The sequence below is a fragment of the Macaca fascicularis genome, chromosome 2, assembly GCF_037993035.2.
Source record: "Macaca fascicularis isolate 582-1 chromosome 2, T2T-MFA8v1.1".
Taxonomy (NCBI): Eukaryota; Metazoa; Chordata; class Mammalia; order Primates; family Cercopithecidae; genus Macaca; species Macaca fascicularis.
Genome location: NC_088376.1, coordinates 79,050,475 through 79,065,872, shown reverse-complemented (window position 1 = coordinate 79,065,872; position 15,398 = coordinate 79,050,475).

Genomic DNA, 15,398 nt, shown 5'->3' with positions numbered 1-15,398 from the left:
AGCACCTTTTAATTTAATTTGTGTTTTTGTTACATATATTTTTCTATTTCTTTCTTGCATTTAATCAACTCATTTTATTTCTTATTATTTTTGTGCATTCTGTTCTGTGTTTGTAATGCTTGTGCTTCTGATTCAGTCCAGTTTTTTAAATATGCTTGAGAATATTTAGTTGGAATGTGCTGGTGCAGTTTTCATTGGCTTGTATTTTTGTTTTTGTTTAATTTCTTTTAGATAAAGGGAGATTTTCATCAGCAGAAGTGAATTGTGTTGATGTTGAGAAAAGAAGGACTTCAGCATACCTTGCTCTTTTTATACCATCAGAGATTTAATCTTTCCTTCTTATTTTATTCTTCCCTTTCACTGCCTCATTATCCTCTGGAAGCAGTGCTTCACTAAAGCTTCCACTTCCAGTCTTGCTTCTTAATATGTAAGTAGTGTTGTAAACTATCAAGTACTTACCTGTGTTCAGAATTTTAGACTTTAATATTGCACTTTCCCTTTCTAGGCAGAAGTTTTCCTTTGCTTTGTCTAAGTCTTCTGTCCCCTGTACTCCTTTTCACAGAATCCCTTAAGACTCCCCTTGCCTACTCTCCACACTTAGAGGCTTACAGCATCAGGGGAGCAGTAGGAGCTCTCTGTTGGAATTTTTCTTCTCTGCTTAGAGGTGACTTGAAGGCTGCAGTACTTTCTGAATACATAGGTCATCTAAGGTTTAATTTATTCTCTTTGTTAATATATCATTTCATTTAGTAGGATATGGGGAACATTCATAGCTACCATTGTTCTTTGGAGCTATAAGATTCTTTTCCAGTTTTTAAAGTAATTTTGTTTGTGAAATTTATTATTCCTGAAATCTATGGATTAGAAGACTGACCCTTAGAGATAAACTATCCTGTGCTGTCTCTTGGGAGGACAGATTCAGCAGAAAGTTATTGGCTCTTCTCAGTTTTTCCTTTTTCCTTCTCTCTGAGATCAAGGTGCCAGTATGGTTGAGTTCTGGTGAGGGTTCTGACTTCCACACAGCTTTCTCACTGTGCCCTCACATGGCAGAGAGAGGGACAGAGAGAAAGCTAGCTCTCTGATATCTTTTATAAGGGTATCAATCCTGTTACGAAGGCCCCACCCTTAAGATCTCATCTAAACCTAAGTATCTCCCAAAAGTCCAATCTTCGAATACCATCACATATGGAGTTAGGGTTTCAACATATGAATTTTGGGGGAATGCAATTCAGTCCATAGCACCCCTCAAGATAGTACCTGCTTGGAGTATAGAATTCAGGATTCTAGCAGGGCAAGGAAAGTCTGACACTGGTGGTTGAAAAGAATAGTATTCTTGAAAAGAACAGAAATAAGTGTATTGTTGATAGTGTTAGCTAAGTATCGTAATCAAATGGAGATGAGTTCCACAAAGAATTGAGAAAGAACACGAGAGATGGCAGCCAAAAGAAATGGTGAATGCTTATTAATGAACTGCAACATAGCAGGGATAACGCAAAAGAAATCAGTGAGAAATGAAGATCATATATTAATATATTAGATATTCCTGAAAAGACCCCAGAAGATAAAACAGCAACTCAGATATAAAGACATAGAAAGTTCTTCTTTTTGGGATGTTCTACTTTTCCAGAGGGCTATACATAAATGGAAATTATGTTGTAAATTTTATTTCCCTAAAACCTGTCTGTGGGTGGGATAACTAAGCAGAGTCTTATTAGCTGTGTGCTCTTATATAAATCGTAACTTTCTGAGCTTTAATTTCCTCACATAAAATTTTGGGACACATGAGACTTTCTTCCCAAAATATTAGCCCACTCAATATTTGCTTTCTTTTAAGGAGACTATCCTCATTATATTTTGTTTTTGGTTCCCTCTCTGCATTCTCCTAGTAGAAGATGGGATAGAGAATAGGCAGTAGAACTGTGTATGAGGGTTCTCCAGAGACTAGGATATAAATATATGTGTGAAATTAGCTCATGATTACAGAAGCTGATAAAGTTCCAAGATCTGCTTCAAGGTAAGCTGGCAAGCTGGAGACCCAAGAAAGCTGATGGTTTAGTTGCAGTCTGAGTCCAAAGGTCTGAGAACCAGGAGAGCCAATGTTGCAACTCCAGTTCAAAGACCAGTAGGCTCAAGACCCAGGAAGAGCCAATGTTTCAGTTCAAGTCTGAAGGCAAGAAAAAAGCAATGTCTCAGTTTGAAGGTAAAAAGAATTTTCTCTTAGTCAAGGGAAGGTCAGCCCTTTTGTTCTAATCAAGCCTTGAACTGACTGAATGAGGCCCACCCACATGATGGAAACAATCCTGTCTATCCATGCCGCTGATTTAAATGTTAATCTCACCTTAAAACACTTTCACAGAAATACCCAGAATAATGTTTGACTAAGTATCTTGGCACTCTGTGGCCTAATCAAATTGGCATGTAAAATCAATTGTCATAGTTGACAAGAAGGGAGTCTCGTCCTGTTGGCAAGACTTGCCGTAGAGGGAAAGGAAACAGCAAAACAACCTAGAATCAAAATTATAAATAATTTTGATTTAGAATTTAAATCACAGGAAATATTCTATTGTTTTTGAAATGTGATTGTGACATCACCAGTGAGGCCAGTCTTTACAGTAATTTTGGTTCTGAATATGAAAATCCTTAATTTTTAAAATTGGCAAATCAATGGTCTATTTTGGGACCACCTCCCCCACTACCTCCATGAAAGCCAAACTTTATAGCAGCGGAGTCCAGTCTTTTGGCTTCCCTGGGCCTCATTGGAAGAAGAATTTTCTTGGGCCATGACAATAGCAGATGAGCTTTAAATATATATATATATATTGCAAAAAAAAAATATTTTAAGAAAGTTCACAAATTTGTGTTGGGCCCCATTCAAAACCATCTTGGGCTACATGTGGTCCATGAGCCACAAGTTGGACAAGCTTGTTCTATAGCTTACCAACAAGTAGGCCTAAAGAAAGAGGAAATATAGTTCATTTTAAGGGGAAAATAGCCTACAAAAGTTTAACCTGAAAAGTCAATTGAGGCTGTTGAAATAAACTGATAATGAACAGATTAATTGGAGAAAAGGCATACAGATTTATTAATATGCACACGAGCTGAATAAAATGTGAGACTCTGAGAAGGGCCACATAGCTGAAACATAAATAGCATAAAGGAATAGGAGCTTGATACATTGGGGGGGAGGTAGCAACAAGTTAGGGGAGGGAAAGGGGAGGAACCAAATGATGAGCAAAGGCTGTCTTATTATTTAGATAAAAGTTGTTTTAGAGCTGCATCCGAAAGAATAGGTGATAGCCTGTCTGCCTGCAGTGATGAAGTAATCTCCTCTGTGGTGATTAATCTTTCCTGGTTGCTTGATAAGTTTCCTTGGAAAAGGATTCCAGACCATTCTGTTCCTTTTGGAAGAACTTCCTTCACTCAGTCAGATAAGGGAACTTCAGAGAAAGGCCCTCCCTGCACTTCAGAAGAGAAGTTGTGGGAGGAGCAGAAGGTCAGAGAAAAACATTGGTTCTTTCTGGAGCATTTTAATCTCCTTTGTTCAAAGCACTCAGCATGTTTGGGGTGTCATTTTCTGAGCCCCAATACTACTAAATTGTCAGATTACTGACCTTTCAATATTGAAGAATGTCATCTTCCTAAAACATACACACAAAAGAATACAGAGACCAGAAGAAGGGCAGTATATTATCTAGCCGAGCATCCAGCACAGTGCTTAACACTTAGTAGGTACTTTATAAATATTGAAGGAATGACCCTTTAGACTTCTTTTGCTTCAATAATATCAAGTATGTATTACTTACAGAAAATCTGTAGGAAAGATAAAGTTAAGAGATTAAAGGTGTTAAAACAGAGTTTTTTCTTGTAGAGAAACAAAAGAATAATCAGGGAAGAGAATGCTATAAAAACTAATGAACCTTCCGACATCTTAAGGGAAACCTAAGATAGATGGTCCCTCTTGCTAAAATTAATACTAAAGAAAGGAGAGGAGGCCCATGGCGCAGAGCAGGGTGGGCTGGGTGGGGGTAGGAAACCACACAAGAATGCAAAAGTGAATTTGTTTACCATGCCTTTCAGCTATAAGATTTATAAAAAGAAGTTGGGAGAAGAAGGAAAATGTCCTGAACAACTATTCTAAATAACATTACCTTATAAATGTACTGAAATGTTAACTCAGCATGAAATAATTGAGATATTTGTTATTGTTTTGTAAAGATGCTAAATAAGAGGGCAAACAGCACTTCAGAGAAGATGTCTCTTCATCTAGGCACAGCCTAAAAAGCTGAAAATTATCAGCAGATACTATTCTAAATGGGATATGGAAGAGAAGAAATTTTGTGGATTAAATTCCAAATGAAATTAAGATTACTGTGGGAGAAAACTGCTGCATACTGTTCTATTTCACCTACTTTCTTGATTAGCATTTGTATTTGACCTCTTTATCATATTTATACATTTCTATTTTCTATTAGGCTTCTCCAAAATTTGTTTTATAGAGTTTTTATGATTTTGACAGTTCAGTGTTTATATTCCAAGCAAAAGTGATAAGCTTTTTCAGGCATGTGTTCCTAAGGTCTTAGAGAAAATAAACCCAGTCATTTGATACAACAGCAGGGAAATAGGAGTCATCTTTCTAAATCAAACCAGCTATTCATACACCTATTTATTATCTCATTTTATTCTACAATTATCCTACATACCTGGTTTTTCAAGTGCGCATAGGAAGCTATTCTGTGCATGCCAGTATACTCACTATTTCTTAGCTCTTTCTTTTGTTTTTAAGACAGAGTCTCACTGTGTCCCCCAGGCTGGATTGGAGTGCAGTGGCATAATCTCAGCTCACTGCAACCTCTGCCTCCCGGGTTCAAGTGACTCCTGCCTCAGCCTCCTGAGTAGCTGGGATTACAGGCCCAGGCCACCACACGTGGCTAATTTTTTTTTATTTTTAGTAGAAACGGGGTTTCACCATGTTGGTCAGGCTGGTCTTGAACTCCTGAACTCAAGCAATCCACCCGCCTCAGGCTCCCAAAATGCTGGGATTACAAGCATGAGCCACTGCTCCCAGCCAGCTTTTTGTTTTTTTGATGATACAAGTGCTAAATGAGTTAGTTACCTTAGTTTTCTCTAAAGTCCCCTTCTGAAGGAAGCTGCCTCACCTATGCAGAAAGAGATCTGGCCTATTCCTATGTGACCGTTCCCAGGTACAGTGATTAACTAGACCAGCAGCAGAATCCTTATCCAAATGAAAAAGAATGCTGACTTCTGGCCTTGGAGATAGCTTTCCTCAACCATGATGAGCTGGGTCACTTCACATTCTTGCTCCAGATTCTAAACCAGGTAATTCTAAGAAGTACTGGTTGGCAGTGAGAAAGGAAGCTGAAAGGATACGAACAGGCTCATAGCAGAAGGAAGCACACAAGAGCCAATATTCGGAGAAAGCAGAAAGCATGAGTAAGAATGAGGAGAGAATTGATCAAATGTTAAGTTGTCTGTTGATAGAGAAAGAGCAGAGTATAGAAGAGAGAAACAGCTGGAGAGTTGTTTAAGTTACAAGGAGATGAAAGTTCACCTGGCTGCTGTTGAGATAAAATAATCCAATCCCCAGTCCTGATTTGTTTCCAGAATGACCTCCCAGTTCCAAACAGAATCAAACTTGGCTGTTCCATAATTCCTTACTTACCTGTTCTTTTGCCTCCTTGTGTGTTCAAAAATACAATAAAACAAAACAAAACAAAAAAACAGAGAAATATAGGCAAATGATTTCAGGTATAACTGCAGTGAATAGTGAGCAAAATGCTGATCTGCACTTTATAAAAAGAAGAAATTGGGAGAAGGAAAATGTCCTGGATGATAATTCTAAAAAAAATTACTTATTAAATGTACCGAAATGTTTAAACTGAAATGTTTAATACTGATCTTATATTGTCCTCCCTTCTACTCCCTCCTCCCTCCATCCTCCCAAAATACAAAACACCTAAGAAAACACACTCTGACACACATAGCCAATTTTTGATTGGACATCCCATTGAGCTGGTTCTCAGAAGCCTAATACTACTATCATGTTCCTAATTGCTGTATTTGTTAGGAATGTATTAGGTTACGTGCAACAAAACTAAGTAATGTTTAAATAATTTTTTTAACGTAGAAAGAAATTTAGAAAAATGCAGTTGCAGATATTGATAGTGTCTTAAATATAGACTTTGGGAGACTTTCATAGGCTTTTCCTCAGTTGCTCATTCATGTCCACATTTCAGGCAGGGTAAAGGGAGGAGGGATTCTCTTGTCTTACTAGATAAAGTGAAAGTCTTTCCAGGGTCCCCAACAGTCTTCCATGTATGCTTTCATTGTTAAGAATTGTGTCACATGGTCATTTCTGCTTATTAGGGAATCTCGGAAAGTACTGGGTAATAACTGGTGTTGGGCACCATGTTCTTCTGCAGGAAAAGGAGTTTCTATTAGCAAGTAATAGATGTTATAATAGAGATGATAATACTGATGGAATGGACTCTGTGACACTATGACACCAAATTATAAACAAGCCCCCTAAGGCCATGCCTTGAGATAAGCAATATTAAAACATTTGCAGCTCACTGACTGCCAGAAGCTGACTGATACTCTCCCACCCCTATTCCACAAGCCGTAAGTACAGCTTCGATTTGACAAGAGACTGATTTCAGTAACTTTGGGCCGATGAGAGACTACTGGCCATGGACTTGTTCTGGCCAGTTTACAGAGGCTGCACACTGAGTGCCTTTGCCTCTGCTGCTTCACCTTTTGACATATTGAGCTTCACCTTTTGACATATTGGGCCTAAATACGTTTAAATGTTAAGTCTCTATGCCAAAGATGCATGCATGCACGTTTGCTTAATACACATGCAGATGTCCCCCACTTTGTCAATATTCATAGTTCCTCCTATAACCTGTTGAATATATATACCTAGCTAACCTGCTTAGCATAAATTCCTGTCTCACCTTTCCTCCAAAGTGACTGTTTTTGGCCTCTGCTGGAGGCTATCTATACTTCCCTACAGGCTGCAACACTTTATAAGAAATAAAGTTCTCTTGAAATTTGTGAACCTTGAGATGAATGAGATGCAGACAGACAGCACTGGAGAATGAACACTAGTCATGGACACCTGGGCATAGCCCAGAACCAGGGACTTACCTGGGTAAGGTTGTCCTCATACTCAACTAGCCATCTGTTGGTGCTACAACAGCTCAAGCCTAAATCCTGAAATTCGCACTTTTCTTTTAGCTTGAAAAAAATTTAAAGCTACAGAAGAATTGCAAGAATTGTACAATAATATGTCTATATGTATGTATGTATCATTGTTATATAATATATATTATCATCATTGTTGAACCCGTTTTAAATGTTGCAGACATGATGACCTTGTCCTAAATACTTGACCATATATCTCTTAAGAACAGGTATATACTTTTACATAACTTAGGGCAATAATCAAATTCAGAAAATCTGATATTGATTTAATACTGTTATCTAATATAGTGTCATATTTCAATTTTGTCTATCCTTCCAATACTGTTCGCTCCCCACCCTCCCACCCCAATTCAGGAGCCAATCTAGGATTATGACATGCATTCAGTTACCATCTATCTTCAGTTTCAATTTTTCTTTGTCTTTTCGTAACATTGACTTTTTTTTAAGAGAACAGCTGGTCATTTTATAGAATTCCATCAATTTGGGTTTGTCAGATTATTGACTTATGATTATATTTAGTTATGAATTTTGGCAAGGATATTGCAGAAGTTATGGTAGGTTCCTCTTAGTGGATCTTACCAGCATACACATGATGTCTGTTTGTCCCATTATTGGTGATGTTAACTTCCGTAACTTGCTCCAGAGTACCCCCTTTCTTTCTGTAATTGTAAGTAATCTATGGAGAAGATGCTTTGAAATTGTATACATATTTTATTTCCTAAGAAACTTTCATCTATAGATAATCCTTTCCTGAATCAATTATTATTAAAGTTTGTTGTAAAATAATGAATTTCTATCTCTATCAAAATTTCTTTACTCCCTTGCTTCTTCCCCTCCTTCTTCCCTTGCTTCCTTCCCTTCCTCCCTCTCCCCTCCCTCCCTCCTTCCCTCTCCCCTTCCTTCCTTCCATCCTTCCTTCCTTCCTTCCTTCCCTCTCTCCCTCCCTCTCCCGTCCCTCCCTCCTTCCCTCTCTTCCGTCCGTCCTTCCTTCCTTCCTTCCTTCCTTCCTTCCTTCCTTCCTTCCTTCCTTCCTTCCTTCCTTCCTTCCTTCCTTCCCTCTCTCCCTCCCTCCCTCCCTGCCTTTCTCCTTCCCTCCCTCCCTACCTCCCTCCCTCTCCCATTCCTTCCTCCCTCCCTCCCTTCCTTCCTTCCCTCTCTCCCTCCCTCCCTACAAAACTGCTACAAGGAAACATTGGGGAAAATCCCCAGGACATTGGTCTGGGCAAAGACTTCTTGAGCAATACCCCATAAGCACAGGCAACCAAAGCAAACATGGACAAATGGGACTACATCAAGTTAAAATGATTCCACAGAGCAAAAGATGCAATAAACTAAGTAAAGAGACAACCCACAAAATGGGAGAAAATATTTCCAAGCTACCCCTCTGACGACAGATTAATCAGTAGAATATATAAGGAGCTGAAACAACTGTATAGGAAAAAATTCTAGTAATCAGATCAAAACATGGGTAAGAGATTTAAATAGACATTTCTCAAAAGAAGACATACAAATGGCAAACAAGGATTTGAAAAGGTACTCAACATCACTGATCATCAGAGAAATGCAAATCAAGACTATAATGAGATGATTGTCTCACTCTAATTCAAATGGCTTTTACCCAAATAACAGGAAATAGCAAAGACTGGCAAGGATGTGGAGAAAAAGGAACTCTTGTACACTGTTGGTGGGAACGTAAATTGGCACAACCACTATGGAGAACAGTTTGGACATTCCTCAAAAAGCTAAAATTGAGCTTCCATATGATCCAGTAATCCCAGTGCTGGATAGATACCCCCATCTCCCACCGGAAAAAAAAATCAGTATATCAAAGAGATATCTGCACTCTTATGTTTCTTGTAGCACTGTTTACTAAGCTAAGATTTTGTAACAGCACAGTTTACTAAGCTGAGATATGGAAACAACCTTAGTGTCCATCAACAGATGAATGTATAAACAAAATGTGGTATTTATACACAATGGAGTACTACTCAGCCAGCTGTAAAAAGAATGAGATCCAGTCATTTGCAACAACATGAATGGAACTGGAGATTATTATGTTAAGTGAAATAAGCCAGGCACAGAAAGACAAACATTGCATGTTTTCACTTATTTGTGGGATCTAAAAGTCAAATCAATTGAACTCGTGAACTAGAGAGTAAAAGGATGGTTACCAGAGGCTGGGTAGTGTAGAGGGGGTTTGGAAGGAGGTAGGGGTGGTTAGTGGGTAAAAACAAATAAAAATAGAATTAATAAGATCTACTTTTTGATATCATAATAGGATGACTGTAGTCAACGATAATGTATATTTTTAAATAACTGAAAGGTAATTGGGTTGTTTGTAACTCAAAGGATAAATGCTTGTGGGGATGGATACCCCATTCTCCATGATGTGCTTATTTTACATTGCATGCCTGTATCAAAATATCTCATGTACCCCATAAATATATGCACCTACTATGTACCCATAAAAATTTTTTAAAAATTTAAAAGTTGAAAAATGTATTTTTTTAATGATCCTGATTTGGTCAGTGGGAGCTCCTTTTTGGTTTCTCTTATTTTCTTATTTTAAAAGCACTTTATTACTTCCTAGGCAAGAAAACATTCCAGATTTCTTACACTAACCCAAGAATCATTCATTTCTACAAGTAGAATCGTATTTAGAAATGAAGACTTGGACTGCAGGTGTCACTTTGTAACTGAGATGTCTCAACAGTCAGTGATAGGAAATAAATGTGTTTGTGTGTGTGTAAATTTATACTGATAATACTCATTCCCATCCAATAGCACAGAGTTCTTCCTTGCCTTTCTCCTTTCCATATTTGTATCTCTCTTCTGCTATAATGGAAACCCTGATTCCTAAAATAAAACAATGTTTACTTATTTGTACAATTCTATAATAGTCACAAAATTGCTACTCCCATGCCACCACAATCTAGAAATCTGTTAGAGGTCAAAATTTCTTTGCACATGCTCTAAAGTTCCTCTGGATTTCCCTCCGCCCCTTGTGGTTATGTCATGCACTTGGTTAGGTTCATTTGTTTCTATTTGTATTCAATTTTAGTTTGTTCCCCAATTTTGTTGACTTATTTTTATTTTTTAATGTTTAAAATATTTACACATTTTCTGAATTCAAAACTTTGCAAAAAGATATTTCAGAATTATGCTGATCCATTCTTGATTCTTCTCCTCTATACTCACTGAATACTCTTTCTTGTATTTCTGATCTTTTTCTAGGGTGTAAATAAGCCATCATCACCTGTCAACTTGATTATCTCTGTTGTCTCCTAGCTGGTTTTGTCCCCTTTCAATCCAGTGATTTGAACCTGGGCTGCACAATAAAATATTTTAAGGAATTTTAAAATATATTGGTGCCTAGATTCCACCTCCAGGGATTTCAAGTAATTCTTCTGTAGGGGGCTGTTATTGGATTTAAAAACAAAACCAATAAACAAAAACTGCCTAGATCATTTATGAAAATACCTAGATGAAAACCACTGGGCAATTCAATGATCTTTCATCAATGAACATGTCATTATATTACATTCCCAGCCTAAAATTGCGATAGCTTTCCAGTGTCCTCAGCATGAACACCTAACTCCTCCCTATGGCTCCATGATCTAGGCTTACTTCTCCAGTCAGACTTGTGCCCCTTCTCCCTAACCTTCCTTACCTATGCTATAAGAGCCATCCAGAGTAACTACTTTTATCCCCAGGTATCCAAGGGGATACCAAGGGCCTGGCCACCTCCAGACCTTAGCACACACTGTATCTTCTGCTTAAACCCTCTTTTTCCTATTCTTTATCTGGCTAATATCTAATCATTTGGGTGCCATCATAGATAAGACTTATTTTAATCACATCTTTCTTACCTGATCTTCCATATCTGGTTTAGGAGCCTGCGTATGTTCTTCCTTGGACCCCCTTATTACTCTTTTAATAAAAATGTGTAGTAACCTTCTGCTTTTTGCTTATCTCACCCTACTAGATTACAAACTTCATGGGAGAAGGGCCAGCCTGTCTCTGTCATCATCAGTGCCTATCACCATGCTTGGCCATCGTGGCTGCTCAATGAACGAGTGGGGAAATAAATAGCTGTGTGGATAAACAAATAAATAAATTGCATTCTTTTGATAGAACCCACTTGCCATAACCAAGTTCCAAAATCCTCACTGGTAATCCAGTAAGAGAAACAGGTAGTGCAGGGCTAAGTGTGTGACAGGTTGTACAGATGCTTGACTGACAGGTCGACTTATTTATCCATATGATGATTTCATTTATAATTATCAAAAAAGTATTTACAATGTCCACAGTCATGTTCTGAGTACTTCCAGTATAAATGCAATAATATTACCTGAGACATAGTGTCTTTTATTTTTCTGTAGAGCTGTCAGTATTCTTGTACTTTCCCTTCCCCATCCTTCTTAAATTAAGTACCAGAAGAGACTTTAAAGAAAATGTAATTTAATCTTTTAATTTTACAGATGAAGATTCTGAAACCAGAGAAGTTAAGTAACTTACCCAAGGTCATGCAGCTGTTTATTGTCATATATCTGTATCATTTTCCTCCTAATTGAAAACTTAACTCATTTCCCTAAATTAATGTCCCACTTGGTAAAGTTGTAAGCCCCATGATTTCCTCCACTGTATTTTCCCAATAGGTACATGAGCTCTGTTTCCTGAGCTAATCACCACCCAACCCCCCCCGTGTAGTGGACTTGAACACAACAATTATCACTTGTACCATTTGCTCTGAACATACAAGAATACGTTTTTAAAGTTCTCCTAAGAACCTCATATTGTTCAGACAATGGCAAGAGTTAATCTTGAAAATTGCAAAACCAAAATGTGTTGAGTAAATTGAGATCCATTTTCTCTGACAGCATTTGGCCTAGGCAATGATTGCAAAAGCTCCATCTGCATTTTTGTAAGATGTCTTCTTTATGAGTACACTTGCAACAACTTGATTTAGGAGTGCACTTCCGATATTAATTTGATGATTGCTGCTCCTGCTGTGGAGAAATAGAGGCCTTTGGTCTTCATAGCTTTCAGTCAAAGGCACCATGCTCAGGAGGTACACTATGTTCCGTGAGAAAAATTTATTGTGCCAGTATTCTCTCTTGGGACTATAGCTTTCAATCTTTCAAAGTGCATTTTGTTTCAGAACTTTGATTTTTACAAGTGTAAAATTCCTTTCTATTGCCCTTTTTCCCTTTTATTTGTTTTCCTAGACATAATTTCTTAAAGTAAACAAAGGTGAAGTGGTAGCATTTTTCATAGAAATGTGGATGTTTCTGATTTTTTTGTGGTAAGTAGAGGCTTTGCCCAGGAAAAAAAAAAAAAAAAAGAGGATGAAACAGATTAAAACATGTATTTGATGCCAGTCCATTCCTCTTTCTGTGATCTCCTTTTTGTTGGTTAAAACATTCATTCAATATTTATTTGGTGCCTACTATGTGTCAAGCACTGTGCTGGGTGCTTAATATTGTAGGTATATTATTATAATATAATGATTCTATTTATTTGTATCTTATATTAGTCTAATAATAACAAACTTCAACAACATACATTTCTACCCATAAACTTGCTTTGCTGTGTTCCCATATAACCAAATGTATTCGTTTCCAAGGGCTTCCATAACAAAATACCACTAACTCAGTGGCTTAAATTACAGAAATTTACTGTCTTGTTTCTAGAGACAAGAAGCTGACATAAAGGCATTGGCAGGGCCATATTCCCTATGAAGGCACTAGGAAAGGATCTATTCCAGGCTTCACTTACAGCTTCTGATAGTTCCTTGTCTTGTGACAGCAAACTCCAGTCTTCACATGGCTTTCCCTGTGTGTTTGTGTATGTGTGTGTGTTTATAGACAATTTTCTATTTTTATAAGGACACCAGTCATATTGGATTGGAGCCCACACTACTCTGGTATAACCTAATCTTAACTAATTACATCTCCAATGACCCTATTCCAAATAAGGTCACATTCTGTGGTACTTGGGTAGCCCCAGTTGAGACTTCAACATATTAATTCTGGGGCACACAGTTCAAGCCATAACACCCATTCAAATGTCACCAATTCCAAAGCCATTTTTACTCAATCTACCATGCCTCCTCAACCATATATAATTAAGCAATATTTTCCTTAACATCCGTACCATTTCACCTATACCCTTTTTTACCTATCTGATTCATATAGATGGCTTATGTCATTTTCTGGACTTTATGCTCCTTAATATTAAGACTCATAACTGATAGCTATTGGGTATCACTAGGGTAATGCTCTACACACGTTAAGTCACATAAACATAAAAAATGAATGAATGATCCAACCAAAAAATAAATATTTACATAGCCATTTCTGGCTAGAAAATGTTTTTCTATACATGATTTCATTTGAGTCTCAAAGTAATTATTTGCACTGTGCATGTAGGAATCATTATCGTCACTTAGGACTGTGGAAACTGACACCCAATGAGTGTAAATTTTCGAGTCATATGGACATGGTGGAGGCTGCACCAAAATCCAGGTCTCCTGACTCTAAATTTAGAATTACTGTTTCATTGTATTTTATTCCCTTCAGAGATACTCTTATCGCTATGTTATACTTCTGCCACCCCAGTTAGTGGTCAGTGTACCCAAAGTACTATAACTTCCCACAGTTTCCCCTTATGAGGCAACTTATCTAAGAAACTTCCAGTCTTATACAGTGACATGTCTCCCCTTCTCTCTATCTCTCTTCTTCTCTCTGTCTCCTCTGTGTCTCTGTCTCCGGGTGCGCGCATGTGTTTATACGTATATATCTCTTCCTTTGGGGTTAAGTCATTCAGTGAGACCAAATTAAAATCGACTTTCTTTCTAGAATAGAGCGTTTAATGTTTTAGGGAAAAAAAACGTCTGATTCTGGGGATTCGGGCACTCAGACAGTCTAAGAGGGTCACATTATGGTAGACAGTAGTTACACTGCTTTGAATATCATTTCTGTTGTTGTTAAAAACAGATTCAGACAGTGCCGAACAGACTAAGCCCTCTTAGGGACAATGTCTATAGTTGACATTAACTCTGACTAATCATAAGGAAGGAAGTATTTTTTCAAAATGATAAAACCACACATCTACTAACTCATACAAATGTGTGTGCACACACAATCATTGCATTTAATAACTAACATTGAAATATTGATATAGCATTGCTCTCTGGGATAGATTTAGACATAAGACCTTCCTAAACACAATGAAAATGATTACAGAATCTCAGCTTTAACGTGAAATGTCATGATATAGATAATTTTGCTTCATTCTGTTTTACAATTCTAATATTCCCATCTCTCTGTGAACTCCTACCTTATTTTCCCAAGGTTGCACGAAATACACCTTCTTCCAACTGTGTAATAATATTAATGTTAATTCATGTGCATAATGTTTTAAAATTTACATAGAGTTTTCACTGTATTTTCTCTTTTTAACCTTAAGACTATTCTGTGAGATAAACAATTCTGCTATCTCATTTTGAGAAATGACTCAACCTGCCCGAGATGATAGGGCTGAAAATGAGAGAAACAAGACTTGAACCTGGTATTTTGACTCCAAATTTTAAGCCCATTTGACTTTATTTCCTAGTATGAGCTTTCTTATTTCTTTACTTTTTGCACATTTTAGCTCCTGAACTGGGTTAGAATTTATTGTGGTGGTTAGCAGTCTACCCTGCACAGGGCTTTATACTATGGAGAAACTTGGGGTTTCAACTCCAGCTTTTCTACTTCTTGCTGGATGATCCTAACACGTCATTTGCCCTGCCTAAGCCTCAGTTTCTTCATCTAAAAATGGTGACAATAATAGCACCCATATCATCGGATTTCTAGGAAAATTAAAGGAACTAATGTATGTAATGTTCTTAAAGTGCATAGCGTCATTCTATTGGCCACTGCTACATTATACAACTTGCAAGTTGTAAGTAGTTGGATGAGATATTTTTTGTTTTAGTTTCCTCATCTGTCAAAAAAAAAAGAGGAAACATTAGGTACCTTGCAGAGATATCACAAGGATTAAACAAAATAACATTTGTGAAAGTGCTTAACACAATGTTTGGCGTATACTAGGAACTCAATAATTGTTCATTTCCCACCTGTTTTCTGTCTTTCTTCAAGGAGGCAATCAGTAAATGCTTACTGGATTAT